Raw genomic sequence first — 14,051 nt, 5'->3', positions numbered from 1 at the left:
ATGTATGCAAACTCTTATTATTTGTATACATATAAAACAATTTGGGACGAACCTCCCACATGAAACCAACCTATCGCAGGTCAAATCGTTTGTGTAAACAAATCAAGTATAGGGTTGAACCATCCAAAATAAACCAAGTTTCAAATAGAACTACTCACAATAACCCAAGTTTTAGACAAAACACTCACAATAAACTAAGTTTGGGGTAAGAACTCTCACCTTTAAGGCATCTCAGACCACTTAAATTCACGTGCCAAACCTCAATTTTTTTGTCAAACCTCAAACAACTGTACTTTTACTCAAGCTTGAGTCTCAACGATCCCTAGACATCATATTTATTCAAAGGAATATCAAAATCTATTTTTCCCATTTTTTTCATTATTTCTCCCTATTTTTCCCTTGATAATTCCAAAATAAATATCTTCTTAAATATTTCCCAAATATTTTTCCACAACAAATCATAAATATTTTTCTAAAGATTTTAAAATTAAAAATAGGATTTTACCTCGATCCACGCGCTTATGCATGGGCTGTGAGTGTGAAACTGCACGTGTGACGCACACGCGTCTTCTTCTCTAGCAAGCTTCTTGCCAGTCGGTAATCAAAAATTTTTCTCAACTTCACCACCTCAAAGCCCCCTTTCAGTCAATCACCTTGTCACTACCCTTAGCCTGAACCAACATCGATCGCGACTTTTCGCCCAAACTTGAAACACCCTTAAACCTTGATGAAACCTCACGAAATCCTTCAAAAATGATCCTCACTCAACCAAGAACAAAAGCCTCTTATCCAAGACCTCTGAATTACTCTCAAAAGCGAGCAATTTAAAGTTTAATTTCTGACGAAACCCTCGGCCATTCAACCCTTATTTTTACCTGAAATTGAGCCAAGATAAGCCATGCTTTGTCAAATCAGAACCTTAAATGCCCAGATACGACCTTATCTCGCTTCAAATCACTGTAATTAGCCTTAAATGAGCTTGCCCGATTTTTCGGCAACCTTTGGCCATATCGACATCAAATCATGGCCATGATAGCTCCCAATCGAACCACCATGCTTTGAAGCCCACTTTTGATCCTTGATACGACCCTCTCGACACCGATAGGAGGTTGGCCGAAGGTGGCAGAAGCTTGGTCGACAATGGCTATGGCAATTTTTTAAAATTAACGTTTTAACCCCGCTTTTTCTTCTAATTTTCATTTTGGCCCTTATTTAAAGCCCCTGAGTTATCCAATAATTCCACTAAGCCCTATAAGTTCCAAACCCTTCATATTAGCCCCAAAGATTCAGAAAAAACCACCGTTTCGACCTCCCTCAGCCAAAATTAATAAATTATACTTAGGCCTGAATATACGTAAGATCGTGTTTTAACCGCAAATCCTTTTGTTTCATTCTGAAACTGCTTAAGGGTTGTTCCTTATACTAAATATGAACCTTCTCAGAGTTCTGTTGACTTCCTGAAAGTCCTTTACGACCATTCAATTTTTCAGACTGAATCATAGCTGTACCGAAAATCATCTCTAATCCGATTTCTTTCGATGTCATAAATCTTGCTTCGAGATTTTTGTCAATGACATATCATTTTCTTTAGACATCTAAGTTCTAAGGTACTCCCCGCAGTTGATTCGGTCATCTATTCAGGGTATTTTGATATCATATTTTCCACGAATTTTCATATTTCCATCAAAACACTTATTTACAAAATTTATGGGTCTTACATTATCTATGAAAAACGTGCAAAAAGTCATCTTCCATGGCAAGAATCATAAGGTCCACTTACACAAGGGTGTCGTTGCAACTTGTAAACCCTCCATAATGCTTTGGCATAAGTCTGCAGTGTCTCCCAGTGAACCACATGGAAAATTCCCTTGAAGAGACACCAAGGACCCTCTGCAAGGCTTTTCCCTTACTATTATATGCCTATCAACACTTTTCTCCTATTATCCCATCCCTTTCAAAAATACAATCGCCCCTTGGAGGAGGGCATTCCATCCCACCTTGTCCCATGAGGATCATTCGAGTTGGTCGTCTCATGACCAAATATAGGACAGGCCAAAGAGAGCTTGGAGAAGCTGGGGGGACAATGCCTCACATTATGTTCTAAAGATCCAAGTTCGGGCAACAAACATTTCCTAAACTTGAAACTTAATGATTCATAATGGTGATTAGAATTATTATTAATTTTAAATAAGACTATTATGAATTGTGTAATATTACATCAATATATATATATAAATAATATTGTCATAAAAAATAGTAATTATTTAAAAGATATGAACATTGTACATATTTTAAGTAATATGTGGAATAAAAACTTTTTTATTTTACATATTATATGTTGCAAAACACATCAATATCATATATTAATTTTCAGACAATACATATTTATTATATCTTATTTTTTAAGTCTAACTATTTATTGTTAATTAATTTTATTATAATAAATATATTATCAAAAAATATATATTTAATCCTTGTTAATTATATATATGGATCACAAAAATCAATTCATTAATCAAGAGAATTAAGTTAATCAAACTATTTATTATAATCCACCATTTAAATGCATGTTTCTCGTTTAACTAAATTTTTCTATTGAACACCTTAATATGATGTTATAATCATTGTTCTTGGTTATCATTATTTTTTTTAAAAAAAATTATAGAATAGGAAATACTTAAAAAGTAAAATAGATAGAATTTATGTAAAAAATAGTTAAAATTATAAAAATTAAAATAAATTAAATGAGGGTGTATGTAAAATTAATTTATAATTTATATAATATAAATAATATGGGAAGTTGTAAACCCTAAATTGAGTGACTGCAAATTTGCAAAGCAATTGCAGCCCGCTGGGTTTGGAGCACTAGAGAGAGACCCATAGCCGCCGCCGCCTCGCCGGAGTATCCGCTGCTTTCGACGCCGACCTGTCTTGCCGCCACTCACCTAGCTGTTCGCCGCCGACAGCCGCTGCATCTTCAATCTCTGCCGCCGCCTCGCCTTTCTCGCCTCTCTGGCCACGGCCTCCCGAGCGCCGCTGCATCCTCCGCTCTCGCCGCCGCCTCGCCTCTTACTGCTGACCGTCGCTGCATCCTCCGCTCTCTTGCCGCCCTTGCCTCTCTTACTCTAAGGTATGGCCAAAATACACATCTTTGTAAATCAATAACAAACCTATCTTATTTACATATCAAAGAACAGAGAACTTGCTGTCTCTTAGAATGATATGCAGCTGTATACAGATATGGATCTATGATTGAATAAATGTATGCAATGCTGTCTCTTAGAATGATATACAGCTATATATTGATATGGATCTATGATTGAATAAATGTATGCATTTATATGAGAATGAGGTTAGATTATGTGATTAGATTTTTGTTTGTCTTTTGGTTATGTGATTTGATATATAATTTTTATGTTTATTGTAATTTGTGAAATTATTATTACGCAATTATCATGTTGATATTATATTTGTTGATTGTCAGGTTGAGTGGATTTAAAACTATATTTGTTATATTGTACATCACTTTATTAGGTTTTTTTAAACAAAAATTTGACAAACGAGCCTGAGCCCTTGGCGAGCTCAAGTTCAGCTTGTCATCCAAATTGATGAGCTGAGCCTGAGCTGAGCTCGAGCTCAGACTATGTTAATCGAGATCGAGCTTGAGTTTAGCTTCGAGGCTTGACTCAAGCTTGAGCCTGAGCTTATATTTGCCAAGTCGAGCTTGGTGAATTTGTAGATATAATCATTTCATGCAAGTTAATTTTATGTTGTTGGACCATGTCTAATTTCATGTCTAAAAATATGAGTTATTTGATGAGTTATGCACAAATTAAACATTGTAGACTAGTGTGGCTTCTTTCTATGCTAGGGGACTTAATTGAACAGAGAGACACAAAGAGTTGATTCTTTTGTTGGAAATGTTCATTGCATTCAGTGAATTTTTGTGTAACGAGTTTTTGTTTGTAAACTTTAATTAAGTTCATGAATCATGGTTTGACATCATGATTTATTGTTTTTGGTACTATGGGGTTATGTAAAGAGCTTGTATATTGTAAATTTTAAATGATTTTTTAAATATTTTGATTGGTTTTTGAACTTCATTCGATAATTCTTTGATGAATTTTTATATTTTACTGTCCATTGGTAGGGTAGGTGCAATAAAATAAATTTTTTAACTAGTCATGCATTATTAATTTGATTGTTTTTGAATGCATTACTAAAGACAAGTTAGGGGCATGGGATAAGTTTGGGGATCCTTGCTCTCTTCAAGGGGCGAGAATGATGAGACTTAAGATTTATTTCATTGGGGCATGGTCAAGGTATGGGGTATTGACTGTAACAAAGAAGTGAAATTATCATTGTGGATTGGGTGATGGAAAAAATTGGCATTAGTTCAAGAGAGGTGTATTGTGTGTGTTAATCAGTTTGCCTAGTGCATATCTGAAGGGTAGTAGCTATGACTATTGAAGACTTAGATATAGTAGAGGATGGAAAATAGGATCAGAATGGTAGAATTAGAATGGTTGACTTGATGGCAACCATGATTATGGTGTAGTCTTGCATACTAGCTTGAAATAACATGTGCTTACATAAGACACAGATAAATAGCATAAAATTATCAATTCCTTTTTTCTGTTATGGTGTAAGGTATTATAGGTGAGGTTGTTAAGAGAAAATTGATGATAGTTGAAGAGGTCTAATTATAATGAACCCTTTGGTTATTTGATAATTTCTATCCCATAGATATCCTATACATCAAATTAGTGAGCTTGCAAATAAGGCTTCCTCTTAGATTATATAAATCCCCCCTAAGAGCAAGAATAAAAATCTTTAAGCCATTTCATTAGGTGGAGTCTGGTACTAAATAAGTCCCAATGAGGGACAAGAAATCCACACGTGAAATAAAAATCTCTCAAGGGTTCTTCTAGTGATAAAAAGTTGCAAGCACCTCCCATGTAATTATGGCTAAACTTCATTAGGGGTGACCATACAAGAATTTATGCGTGTTGGTGTGCTTGCTTGGTGAGTTTTCTTAGTGCACACCTAAAGTAGTGGCTGCAAGTTTTTTTTGATCGTAAAAAAATGAATGTTGTGTTAATTATGTCGTAATGTTGAGTGTGCATGGCTGGACGTGCTGCTGAGGATTAGGGTGCATGTTATTATAAGTTGAAAGGATTGTGGCCTAATCCTGACCTGCTTCATATCTCTACTATCAAGTGAAACATTTGCATGTTACCAAAGGCTAGGGGTTTGAGGACACAGTTAGACCTTTCTGTATCTGGCTTCTGATTTATCACTCTTTCCATATCTCCTTTCTGATTTGCTTCTGATTTATCATTGTTTATATTTGTTTTCTGGACTGTAACACACAATTGTCGTGTATTATGTAAGCTCAAAGCCAAAGCAAGTCCCTGTTCTCTTTCAGATAGTTTGAAGAGAATACAATGCCAAAAAAAGGTTCATCCAAGCCATCCACTCTAATGTTGGAGGATACAGTTATAGAAATGGAGATAAAACCATCTTCCAAACCCAAAAAAATAGGTAGCGAGATTGATGAGATCTTTGCTGGCAAGAAGAGAAAGAAGTCAGTACAACAAAAGGCTAAGAAACCAGCTGAAGGTGAGGCAGGTAATGAAGATAGGATTAAGAAAAAAATGAATAAGAAGAAGAAGAAAATTGAAGGCCCTAAGGATAGTGGGTTGGTGGACCCGTCTTCTCGGCCTAGGAAGAAGACAGGTGATGGGCTTGCCATTTATACAGAGGAGGAGTTAGGGATTGGAAGGGAAGATGCTGGAGATACCCCCCTTTGTCCTTTTGATTGTTCTTGTTGTTTCTGATTATAAACAATTACTCTTTTGAGTAAGTAATTTTGTTTGTATGTACTTCTTGAGAGCTTTGCAGAAGTAGTTAATTTGTAATTCTCCATTTCAATTTTGACTTTTTTAACATTATAATTATTTTGTTAATGTCTTGGATGTAGTAGTATGTTGGCCGATCATCTCATTAATATTAGCTTACAATTTCAAATTTTGTTTTCCTAAATTGCTAAATCAGATATTTGTATGTGAAACCTCTTTATGTCATTAATTTTGGATTGGGGTTGCCTGTTGTTGTGTTAGCTTTAATCCATTTCTCTTGGTTCTACTTTAGTTTCTGTCTTAAAAAGGTATTTCTTCTAACCTGTCTTTGAACATGGAAATCAGGATCCTTAATCTAACGCATGTAAGTTCTAGAATGGAGCAACTCTGTTGGGTTGCATTTTAGCTTTACCTTAAAATTGTCCTTCAATTGGAATCACTTTCTTAGTTCGGTCTTGTGCTTATTGTTTCTGAAAGCAATAATTTTGTATTGGAAAGCAAAAGAGCTGCACAAAGCCCTTTCCTTAAAAGGTGAAGCTTCTTCTGTTTTAGACTTTTGTAATCTTGGCAGGGAGAGTTGGATTTGTTAGACTTAAATTGAATAGGTAGGTAAAAGATGATTAAATAATTCTTAATAATTAAGAGTGAATCATGGAACATACTCTACTATTAGTAAAATACAAAATTTCTCAAAAAATTGGATAAACGAATAATCTTTGTACAAGATAGATTAAAAAAATCTTTACCTATTTAATATATTGGGCAACTTGAGGACACTGTCTTAAGAGTTTTTTTTTTTTTTTTTCTCTTTTTAAAATGAGCTACTTCATTCTCCACTATATTGCTCTTTATAAAGGATTACATGACAAGACCAAATAATCAACTCGTACTAGATTTGCACAACTTTGAGCCTATTCAAATTTGCCGATTGGCCCATGAATTACAGATGATAAGGACTCCCTTTTAAACCCCCCCCACACCCACACCCACACAGGGGGAAGGACTGTGACTCTAATGAGTGGGAAAGTTGCAAAAGTCAAAAGGCCATCAAAAGTCAAAAGACGAATGAATTTTGAATCCCCAAGAATACAGAATGATCTGTATATGTCAGGGCATAATCAGCTACAAATAACAGAAAAAATCAACTCCGACATGGGCCCAAAACGTCAGGAATTTTGCTGGCCCAAAAGGGTGTTCATGACATATAATTTACCAAATAGTTTAAAAATTGAAGATGCAACCAATCCCAATATAAACACAAGGCATGCACCTAACCTAAACCTTATCCCAAAAGTAGTTTTTTTTTTTTTTTTTTTAATTATTAAAAAAGAGCCAGCCAGGGTAAACTCCGGCAAAGAAAAAAGAAAAGCAAAAAACAAACTTACAAATAGGATAAGAAGATAACAAACTAACACCAAACCATATGTAGAACACAAATTACAAACTGCATATACAACGAATGCTCAGAAGCCAGCCAAGCTTAACAAAAATATAACCAGAATATTATTGTGTCATGAAACAACAACAGTGAGTTCCATGGATCTTCAACTGGTGGATCTAATCTTGGCTTCATGCGGCACACAGGTTGCCATTGACCAGCCCCTGCTGTTGACTCTTATATACAGCCACGTACATTAGTAACCTTAGATACCCACCATTTCCAATTCCAAAAGAAAATTGAAGGATTGATTTTGATTTGAAAATCATCGCAGATGTTTGTCTATACGCCAAATAACAAGTTATCAGCAAAGGATCGAAAGCTTTGTTTGCTGAAATTCACTAATTTGTTGTATAAAAGAACCCTTGGGAGGTTTTCAAGCCAGTCTTCAATGATTAATTTGTGCATTGCATAACTTATCAGATAAAAAAAAAAAAAAAAACACAAAAGTTTGATGAAACATCATTCTGAAAATACCTCACTTGAATAGCATATCCAATCATAAAGGTCCTTCGTTCCCTGAAATCTCTCTTTGCCTTATTCCCTCACCATAGCAAGTTGGAAATTGACAGGATTGCACTTTGAAGGTTTCAAATTGTAGTGATTTTAACCATGTTAGAGAAAATTACCGAAGCAGACGTAAAGAAGTAAAGAGCTTCCTCTCTTTGAAAGGTAAGATGTTGGATTGTGTACACTAACAAACAAAAATAACCGAAAGGTAACCAATCTAAAACCAACACAGGCCTGCAAACCGGGCATAACCAAAACTTTGGCGGACCTTCAACTATGCCAAATCTGAGAATGGGCCTTCAACCTTTTACTCTGAGCACACAACACAGCCCCGGAAGAAAAACTGAGTAAAGAAGCCTCAGGTCGCGCACAATATGTTGGGCTTATAAGCCCTTTGGTTCATTTTTTAATTTTATATTAATATGGGTCCAGCCCATGATTATTATATATATATATATATATGTGCATAGTGGGTTGCATGGAAGGGCTTTTGAATTAGAATCCCGCCGCTGTTGGAATCAATTGGAGAAGGAAGAGGCTGCCGCTGCGATCAATTGAAGAAGGAGAAGTCGCCGCTGGTTGCTGGTCTTTTGAGGAAGAAATTTCTGCTTCTATCATTGATTTATTTGGTGAACTATTTCTCTCCTTTTGTTGTTATTGTGGGTTCCATCCAGGGGCAAAGGCAGAATTTTGATTCAGGGTGGGGGATGAGTTAAATACAAAAAATATAATTTTAAAAATAATAAATTAAAATATTTTTTTTTACATTTGTTTTTTACTACTTTTCATACTAGAAATTGCAATTGTTTAAGATATTTATTTTAATTATTTGAATCTTTAAACTCGTCATAACCACGAAGGGCTAGTTTTTACTGTAGAAGAAATCAAATACAATTAATTGTGCATTTAGATGAATTCAATAATCACACAGTGGTTGTTCTAACTATATGAAGAAAATTGTCTCAATATTTTATTCTTGATTCATTAAATTTTTATAGTTGTTTCGAGTTTGATGGTGTGCACTATTAGCATCTCCAACACGAACATAAAATCTATCATTTTTTTTTTAAATTACTAAACTTTTTTTTCACAAAAGAATCACCATCTTCTTGTCCCCTATTATTTGTTTTAAAAAGATAATAGTATAAGCAAAATATGACATCTTTACTTATACTATATTCCAACAAATTACCAAATTCATTGAATCAAGGTTGAATGAATCATCTTGATTTTGAGGCTAACACAGACTTCTTTGCAAGTAGACTCTTTTAATTTGATTTCGAAAATTAACATTGTAATCCATTATTATAGTTCTTAACCCGAGATCTATAAGAAGTTGTGCAACATCAATTTACTCAATACTTGCTTTGTTAATTTGTTTATTTTCTTCAATATAAATTTCCTCCATACTTGTTTTCTTTACTTCACAATTTTCTTCAATACTTAGCTTTATTTGGATCATTATTGTAAAAAAATAAAATTATGAGCAAATTATAAAAAATGCTATAATGGTTACTACTGGGCCATTATACTTGCTTTCTTCAATACTTACTTTTTTTTTATTTCTAATAGTAAAATATAATATAATTTTTTTTATTTCTAATAATAAATCATTGTAAAAAAAAAAATTTAAAAAAAAATTAGCGATGTAGCTCTGCCCCTAGTTCCATTTATTATTATGAAAATGATGAAATTTGTGGTTGTCAAGAATTTATCTTGAAGGCGTGTAGTTGATTACCTCTAGATTTAGGGTAAAAATCTAGAGAAGAAAAATATTGTGTTCTATTATTTGGTAATAGTGGAATTGTCGGTTTACCCAGTCGATTTTGTAATGCCCCACTCACCGTCGCAAAAATATAGGGTGAAAAGACTATTTTTCTGAAGGATTGAACCTATGTAGTATATTTATTATTATTTTCTCTTTATATTTTTAGTTTCCTTTTTGGTTAGGAGTCTTTGTCTTGTATTTCCTCTTATAGTTCAAATATAATTCATACGTAGTCCAAAAATTGTCCACATGAGGTCCAAATATAGTCCATTTGGGATCCAAGTATCGATCATAGCTGTCATTTGTTCACATGAGGTCCAATCATGCATTCATATTCAGTCCATATAGAGATGATAAATTATCCAATAGCATACCCAAACCAAAGTAGATCCGTCTTCGATTATATAGCTTAAAGAGATGACGAAGGGAAAAAGGAATAGAATTTTAAACAAGAGAAACATAAGAAATGAATTGCTAGGGACTAGCCACATCATTTCCTTTGTTTTTGCCTGTGCTCGAGGTACCTGGCACATTTGAATATGCTGAGATTAGATATGAACATCTAAGTAAGTGGTCTTGTACTACTTTCTGGAATATGCATATGCAGACATAAAATTTGAAATGCAATATCCATAAAAATTGACACTAAGTTAGTAACCATAAATTCCATCCATTCACCATGTCCCACAGTCAAACTTAGGCCAAGTGATTCCAAGATCACCCATGGTGCGTAACATAACCATTGGCTCAGTGTACCGAATTTTAATGCTAAAACAAGGAGATATGCTAGCCAAAAAAAGGAACATGAGATGCAAATCACCACAAATGACAGTCAAATATGGCCAAGATGCAAGTATGGGCAAGAGAACCACTTACCTTTACTGAGTGTCTTGACAGAAAGCAGTTAGGACTATCGAATTGCCCTTTTCTATATAAAATCGAGAATTGTTTTAGCTAGTTTTTGGATTTTTCTTCCACAAAACACTAGATATTGTTTTATTTTATTTTTTTGAATTTTTTCTAGAATTTCTTACCTATTCACGCTCTCTCACTCGCCTCGGGGATGGAGCCTACTCACGGCTCACGCACCTGGCTGGTTGGCGTGTGTGTTGCACGTGCGTCTTCTTCCTTACGTCCGTTCGCTGGTGATCACGAGCAACTGCAGTTTTTTTTTTTTTACTTTTCTCCTTCATCCGAACTCCGTTTTGCCTTCCATTTGATCCTATATATTCCTCTCTCCCTCCTCTACAATGATATAGCTTCAGTTTTTGCTTTTGGATAGAGTTTCTAATCACCCAACCTAGATTCCAACCAGATGTTATTTTTCAGTCACTCACCTATATCTCTCTCATTTTGGCATCAAAACTCTCCTCGTTTGTTGCATAATCTTACCCTACCTATTTTGGTTCTATTCCTCACCTAGAAATCCCTCAAATCAACCTAAATTCCCCACGGTTTGGACTGGTTTTTTCTTCATTCTCCAAATTTCTTCCATATTTATAGGTAACCTGAACTAATCAGAATTTGCCAACATTGGGGACACCTGGGAGGCCACCTAAACCCCTTCATGATGACCTTCTAACCAGCTTCTAACTTGGTCATGGCTAGTTCCTTCCTCCGGCGAAGATGGTTATAAGATTTATTTATTTTCACTTTGGTCCTCAACTTTGTATATTTATGTTTATTCCCCCAACAGCTTGAATAAGTTATTTTCCCTTCTAACCCCTTTTCCCTAGGTCCCTATAAGATTCTCAAGGTTTCCTTGGATGTTGTTTCTCGCCTTTGGGTAAGTTTGAATTTTGTAAAAATTGCATTTTTGCCCCACAGCTTTAGAAAAATTATAGTTTTGCCTGAAAAATTTTCTATTTTTCACCAAGCAGTGGGACATCATTCATTTCTTCAAAACACGTAATTCTATGAGAATTTTGGGTGTTACAGATTTTTCCTTCGCATTAGAGGGTTTTACGATGTTAAATAATTTTTGGTGTTATTGCATTGATACTTTATTTATTCTAGTATTTTATTGCTCATGGTGATTGTCTTGAATTTCTATTTTAATCACACAGTGAAAAGGGAATATATTTGTGTTGGCGTATTGAATATTTCCCAACATTAGTATTAGAGCAATGTTGAATTGTGTGAATTAAAATGGAGGATTCGGTTGATAGTGCTATGACTAGACTTACCAATCATGATTGGGTAACGTGGAAGCCTAGAATGGAAGATATCCTTTATTGTAAGGATTTGCATGATCCTATTGAGGGTTATAAGGCTAAACTGAAAGGTATGTTAGAAAAAGACTGGTATAAACAACACATAAATACTATTGGAACTATAAGACAGGGGGTGGATAACATCGTGTTTTATCATATGGCACAGGAGATAGTGGGTGGAAATTGGAGTTTATGTTTGAGAAGAAGACTGCTTTAAGAAAAAGTCTTTTTTGTAAGAGACTTGGTCAACATGAAATACAGAAATGGCATGGGTGTGATAAAGCATTTGAACAATTTCCAAAATATCATAAATCAGTTGGGGACTATGAGTATGACCCTTGAAGATAATTTGTTGGCTTTGTTGCTTTTGAGTTCTTTGCAAGATAGTTGGGAGACCTTTGTTGTGACTATTAGTAACTCTCCTTCAGATGGTGTTTTGATTATGGATTCTATGAAAGATAGTATGCAGAATGAAGAATCAAGGAGAAAGTCTTTAGGTGTATGCACAAGATCAGATCATACACATGCTCTTGTTATAGAGGATAGAGGGATAAATAAGAATAAAGGGCATAAAGGTCACAACAAGTCAAGAGGTCGATCAAAATCAAAAGACAAAAGGCCAGTTTGTTATCATTGTGAAAATGTGGGTCATATTAAAAGAAATTGTCATATTTGGTTGAGAGAGTAAAAGGAAGACAGCAATCAGAAGAAAGAGGATGATAAGAACACTGCAGCTGTTGTAACTATTAGTGAAGAAGTACTATCTTGTGCAGGTTATTGCTTACAAATAGATGATTCCAGTACTGCATGGATTATTGATAGTGGTGCTTCCTCCCATGTTTGTTCGAATATAGATTTATTTGTTAATTATAGAGCAGGTGATTTTGGTATCATAAAGATGGGGAATACCAGTCAATCTAAGATTGTTAGGATTGGTGACTGTCGACGTTCAGATTTGGTCGACCGTGATTCATTTACCCGCTCTGAGAAATGGACACGAAGGGGGAGAAGAGAAGATGCACTAGAGAGATTTGAAAGGTTCGGTCAGCGCTCCGGCACCCGGCCCCTACAAGCACTCCGATGCCCAAGTAAGTAAGGGAGTATGCTGTGTATTAGCAAGTCAGAGAGTGAGAGCGTACCTCGGCTCTGAAGAAGGCTAGCTAAATATAGGAGGAGGGAATGCCCTCTCCATATGTATTGTGCTTTTGCAAGTGATGAGACTGAATACCGGCGCCGGTGAGGTTTCCTAGGTGGCAACATGGCGTTGATTAGTCCCTCATTAATGCATATGGGATTTGAGGCAGGCTATGAATACCCAATAGAGGTTGCAATGATGTTGCTGCAAACTGGCATAGGGCCAAGATGGGACTGTCATGGGCTAAGAGATGGGCCAAGAGAGAAACCAGATTAGGCCCCAACAGTCCAGCCAGAATGATGTCTAGCCCATCATTACTCCGCATTCTTCTCGCTCATGCGAGCTGAATGATCAAGCTGTCCGCAAGCTGAATGATCTTGTGGTCTGCGAACTAAGAGCGCTGCTGGGAGCTTGCTTGGTCAGCAGTCTACGAGCTTAACGTGTTGATGGGAGCTTGCCTGAGCTCGGAGTAGGAGAAGTGCAAGCTGGTTTCGACAACCTTAGCCTTGGGCCTATATGGGCTTTAAGAGACTTGGTGTAACACCTCGCCTCACTATAAGGGTATTTTTGGGAATCTTTTTTTTTTCTCTAACATCATCACGCGCGGTGCTTTATGAACAACCTTTACATACACACACAGGATCCCAAAAACCCCAGTCTTGCCCGTTTAACTTAACAAGATCAATAATCTTAACAATTAAACGAGATAGACCATAATGCAGCAGATACATTAACATCAAACAGTGTGATTCTTACATAGTATTTCCATACAAAATACGTAATACAGATAACCAAATGATAACAACGTTATCGTACAACTATTCATACACAACCTGAAATACATACTAAAACCCCAAAAGTTTACAACAACTATCAATCTAAGCACCGTTGACCTTCAACCAGCCATGTCCTTGCCTTCGAGCAGTCCCTGACTGGAACATTGAACGTTCTAGGGGCATAACCCAGGTTAGATGACAAAACATCTAAGTGACGACATGAAATAGTTTACATAATGCATAAAAGACATACGAGCATGGCATATATAGACAAAACGACATGTAACACGTCTATCTTGAGAAATCTCCCTGACATACTCAACCTCCCGTGGAAAATCCATTCCACACAC

The sequence above is a fragment of the Diospyros lotus genome, chromosome 12, assembly GCF_014633365.1.
Source record: "Diospyros lotus cultivar Yz01 chromosome 12, ASM1463336v1, whole genome shotgun sequence".
Taxonomy (NCBI): Eukaryota; Viridiplantae; Streptophyta; class Magnoliopsida; order Ericales; family Ebenaceae; genus Diospyros; species Diospyros lotus.
This window is presented reverse-complemented; position numbering follows the sequence as displayed.